Here is a 5,526-nt window from a genome sequence, read left to right as displayed (position 1 = left end):
AAAGGGCGTCTTGCAACCAAGGATGGGTCCAAGTTGAAAACCCGAAAAGGGTGATTTGGATATTGACAGTGGAAACATCCCGACATCTGAATCTTCTACAAACTCAACAAGTCGGAGAAAGGTTGCACTCTCCAGAACGTTGTCGTATTTTCAAAAATCCTTTGGCAAAGGTTGTGTTCAAAGTCACCTGATGGCTTTTCAGCTCAGAAGTGCCCACATTATCGAGATCTCATACTTCATCATGTATTCACTCTCCAAAGTGTTTGTCATGTATTATTTGTTCTTTTTCTCCCTTATGAACAAAGACAATCTTTTCTCTAAATCAATTCCTTTTGAGCATCTTGAATTGAACTTAAACTCAATGATTTATCTACTTATGCAAAAGATAATCGCATATTACTGTATAAAAGATTCATTGAAAAGTACAGGTACTCGAAAGCCGATCAAGGCTCATTCACATACTTGAGATGGTCGGGAAGCATTTCCCAAATCAAGACACAAATAGAATGTGCACATCAGATTTAAACATTTGAAGAATTCAAGATCAGGGATCAGAACTTTAAGACTTCAAAATCAAGGGTCAACAACGATAGGCCACCGGATATCGAGATTTCTCTCCAGAGCCCAAAATAACATATGTTGCATATACATTTTAGGCACACCTAAGAGCATTGCATTCATAGCATCACATATATGCATATCTTTGCAGGTTTTATCTAGAGCCAATTTCAACTTCACAACGAAGGATATTGGACGAAACGAATCAATTTGCTCGAGAGTAGATTTCAACTTCAAGATGAAGGATATCTAGCTCAAAGCCAAACTTCAAACTTCACAATAAAGGGGTCATCCACAATTTCAACTTCACAGCGAAGGGAATCGTGTCCACCCGCAACATACAATACTTGGATTTCAACTTCACGACGAAGGATATTCAAGTCAAGGCAACTTCACGACGAAGGGGCCATCTACGATTTCAAATCCACGACGGAGGATATCGTGCCATTCGGGGCTTAACTTCACGACGAAAGGGCTTCCCAATTTCAGAGCCAATTTCAACTTCGCAACGAAGGATATTGGACCCAAGACAACACAAGCTCAACTTCATGACGAAGTGGCGGCTGATTGTCAACAAGCAACTTTTTTCAGAGTCAATTTCAACTTCACAGCGAAAGATATTGGACTCAAGACATCACAAGCTCAACTTCACAGCAAAGGGGCGGCTGACCGTCAACAAACAATTTCTCAGTTCCAGGACCAATTTCAACTTCACGATGGAAGATATTGGACTCGGAGCAATACAACTTAATTGGATTTCAACTTCACGAAGAAGGATATCTAATTACCAGGCTCAACTTCACGACGAAGGGGCCACCCGCGGTTTCAACTTCACAACGAAGGGAATCGTGCACACGAGCATCATCCATCTCTAGATTGGATTTCAACTTCACAACGAAGGATATTGGCCTCGAAACAACACAACTTACATTGGATTTCAATTTCACGACGAAGGATATCCAATTCTGGGGCTCAACTTCACGACAAAGGGGCCATACAATTTCAACTTCACGACGAAGGATACCATGCTCAGAGCTTTCCAGTTTCAACTCAACCCCACGATAAGGGAGTCATTTCATATACAATTTAAATTGACAAACCAGTCTTAATATCGAATTTCAACTCTACGATAGAGGATATTCAATATAGCTGAAATTTGTGTCTTTTAATCTTTGCTCTATTGTCGTTACACGATAATGAGCAAAGAGGGGCAGCTGAAGACACTAAATTTCATCCGTTATATAATATTTGCTAACTATATTATATAATATACATACTTATATATATATTTTTTATGTTTGTGTACAGGCCCTTTACAAATAAAAAATAACAACATATGGCCCAAGTCAGCTACCCAAACCCAATACACAAACTGGAGCCCGAACCCAAATCAGCTAGGGTTTGGGAAACCCTAGCTCTTTCATCTCCAGTCGCCATGCACCTTGACCGTTGGATCAAGGTGTGATCCAACGGTCCACAACAGACCCCTCTAGGGTTTCCAGAACCTAGCAACCTTTGCTCCATCAACGCCGCAACCTCTTCACTGAGGTCCCCTCATGCAGTACGTCTCCCAAGCAAGCCCCAACACCGCACGTTTGCCTCTAACGACCGAGATTCTCGGCCACGGATAACAAATCCGTTAGCAAGCAGTGTTTTAATAGGAATAGAATGATAAAAATAAGAGTAGCAAAGTTACTAGCAAATCACAACTAAACGTTCAGAGCCATTTCGAAGGTTTCTTGCAATATTTCGAAAAGAAAGGTAAAAAAGTTCATATCTTTGCATGTTGTTTTTCCTTGTCTTATGTCTTTATTGTGTCTTGGTTCGAAAGAAACCCAAAAAGATTGTTTCTAGCCGATGAACGGAGGGGCTTGGTCGGAGTATTCTTTAGTAGATCTAGCCCCCAAGGCTCATTTTTTAAAAAAATATTTTGATGTTTGAAAACTAGATTAAAAAGCTTTGGAAAAAAATAATTTTTGCCGTCGATGAACGGTGGCTGGCGAGACGGCGGGATCACCGGAATCTGGAAATTTGCGGCGGTGTTCATGTGTTCTTCAAGAACACAAAAACAAGTTGAGAGCATTTTAATGGGGGGGCTTTGATTTCAAATGAAAGGAAATGGAAAATTAGGCCAAAGCATTGGCTTTTATATTGGACCCGATCCAGCTTATGACCCGACCCACCGAACCCCTCAGACCCGCGTGTTCTTAATAAGAAGCGGAAGATTCGCATTTTGGTTCTCCAGGTTTTAAAACATTTAATTTAGACCCCGAATCAGTTTTTAAACCTCGATTTTCTTTTAATTTGGACACTAAATTTGGTTTACATTTCAATTTAGTCCCGTTATGATCATTTTACTATTTTTTTATTTTTTTAATTTTATTTATTTATTCCTATTTATTGTTTTTATAACCATTATTATTACTTTTAATATTAATATTATTATTATTATTTTTTCTTTCATATTATTTTATTTGTTTATTTTATTTCTTTTTATTTTTGTTTACAAATTATTATATATATATTTTTTATCTTTTATTTTTTTATACTACTATTACTATTTTTATTATTTTCTTCTTATTTTACTCATTTATATGTATATATATTACTTATTTATAGGTTTCTCTATTTTCTATTTATTGTTTTCGTTCATTTGTTTTTTTTATATTTATGTGTATATATATACATTTGTTTGTTTTGGTACAATACTTCTATGTATGCATAATATATTTATTACCTTTTCTATTTAAAAATATCATATACTATTATTATTTGTATATATCATTTGTTTCGTTCTTCCTTTTATCTTTTTTTGTTGTCTCTGTGTTTTTCTTGTTTTATTTATGTTTTTATTCTTTTTCCACTTTGTTATATATTTACGCATGTTCTATTTGTATGTCTACTCACGTTATCGTCTTTTTTTCAGTTTTGTTGTTGCTCTCATATTTACATGTGTTTTTTTTCTCTTAATTCGATCTTGTATTTCAATATAAGTCTAACATCTTTAAACTCTTAAGGGAATTTTCACCAATCAGAGGTAAGTAACTGGATATTATTTTTACCTTTAAATTTAACTTGCAACTTTCCTAATTTAAGACAACTGGAAATTACATAGTACCGAAAGGGTAGTTCAAGGGCACTAACCCTTCCTTGACTCTAACCGACTCCCGAATCCGACACATCACTGGTACAACGCAGATCAGGTAAGAAATAAGGTATCCGATCTACCTATTTATTTTTAATAAAAGATCGGTGGCGACTCCTAATCCACATTTTTCAAGTCGAAGCCCAATTCCGGGGTCCAACCGAAAGACGGTTCCGACAATTATACAACAGGTTACCGTTCAACTTAGACTGATGTCAAATTTTTAACGAAAAATGACGAGTTTGGAATATATGAATAGTTGGTGACTATTTTACAACTTTTAATAGTCGATGACTCAACAAAACACCACCCTATAATCAAATGATCATTTTGTAAGTTTTTATAGTCAGAGGACTCAACAAAACAATTACCTATAGTCAAGGTACCATTCGTATACTTTACCCTTCATTTAAATACTGTTCTTCTGCCTTAGAAATGCCGATCGATTTCGAGAAAAAAAATTCATCCTTTTCCCCCTTCCCAAAAGGTAACACTATTTAGCCCTCCTTTTTTTCCTATCAAACATAGTGTTAAGAGTCATAATTCGTGTTTTGTGTTAATTTTGTTAAGGAGTTCTATGAGGAATCACTTATATGAGCCATTAGTTGAGCAGCATAAGAAAATCAAAGCTAAAAATTCAGAAAATATATGGGTCCAATCATCTTTACTACTACCATGCTTTCAACACATCATACAAGTAGAGGCAGTATTCAATTCATACTCAATGATTCAAACATCATTAGGATTTGTCCATAACATAGAAGTTCCACTGACCTCCAATGAGATGGAATGTTCTAGAAAAAGTTACCATCATGGCCAAATACAGCAAAAAAGAGAGTACTATTGTGTCTCAAAATTTCACCTCAGTTGTCCATGTACCTTGCACACTAGGGTGTTTAGTTGCATGCCTCGTCTTCAATTTCACCACCTTTCTTCCCAAAGCGTTTCTTAGCCTGGTTGCATGAAGGAGGATATCTTCAGGAGTCAAATTCTTCATGCATACCACCCGCTCGTTTTTGTTCTCTGACAAATTGGCAAGAGATTAGTTTTTAAATGGCTGAGGTGATTTTGGAGAAACAATACATGTTTAAAGAGTAACTTACTGTAAAAAGGCCTTCAAATGTGGATGCTGTCCACGAATGAGTTCGGTGACCAGCTCCAGTTGAGGGTTTTTCTCTTTAAAAGTTGGTAATTCTGACTCCATAAATGCCCTGGCATAGTATTGTCAAAATTAGCATGACATTAAGAGTGAATTTGATGAATTCAGCGTCAATTCGAAGGAGAGAATCCATATCTGTACATGCTTTGCACAACGATTAATTATAACAGTTAACTTGAGACTACCATTGCATAGGAGTAGAATCCCATATCTGTACATGCCTTGTCATTCAACTTACTTGAAAAGGAATCAGTCTTGTACCATTATGTCATTAGAAAACTTAATCATGTAATAATGACTGAGAAATGCAGACCGTTAGATCTTATCATCCCCACAACATTTTTGTTAAAAGTGTTGCTCTGTTTTCCTTTTTGTCCCAAAATATTTCCATGGAACTGCAAACTTCAAATTTTCACCGGGAAGCATGCTTATTGTTGCATATTCATGCAGAGACAACTTGAGTATCCTAATGTAATCCAAAGTGCTAAGAATTCAATGGTCCAAATATTAAAGACAGCACTTCGTCTCAAAACGAAATCCATCATCATCTGTGACATCTTGCTTGATCTATGAAATACCATGATTTTGGTGAATAAATATCTAATCACTAGATTCAGATAATTAATAATTCAACTATCAATCCATCACGTTATGCTCGGATGAA

At 36.1% G+C, this 5,526-nt stretch overlaps 1 long non-coding RNA gene across 1 annotated transcript; it reads right to left on the bottom strand.

Moving 5' to 3' along the window:
• Positions 1-4,378: 4,378 nt before the first annotated feature.
• On the bottom strand, positions 4,379-4,992 carry LOC120176360. Its single transcript, XR_005521318.1, has 2 exons — positions 4,807-4,992; positions 4,379-4,726 (listed from the first exon to the last, which is right to left on the bottom strand). It is a non-coding gene; the product is annotated as an uncharacterized LOC120176360 (long non-coding RNA).
• Between the last annotated feature and the right edge of the window lie 534 nt (positions 4,993-5,526).

Source organism: Hibiscus syriacus, unplaced genomic scaffold, assembly GCF_006381635.1.
Source record: "Hibiscus syriacus cultivar Baekdansim isolate YM2019G1 unplaced genomic scaffold, ASM638163v2 tig00003398_pilon, whole genome shotgun sequence".
Lineage (NCBI taxonomy): Eukaryota > Viridiplantae > Streptophyta > Magnoliopsida > Malvales > Malvaceae > Hibiscus > Hibiscus syriacus.
The sequence above is the reverse complement of the archived record's forward strand: the minus strand, read 5'-3'. Positions and strand labels throughout refer to the sequence as shown.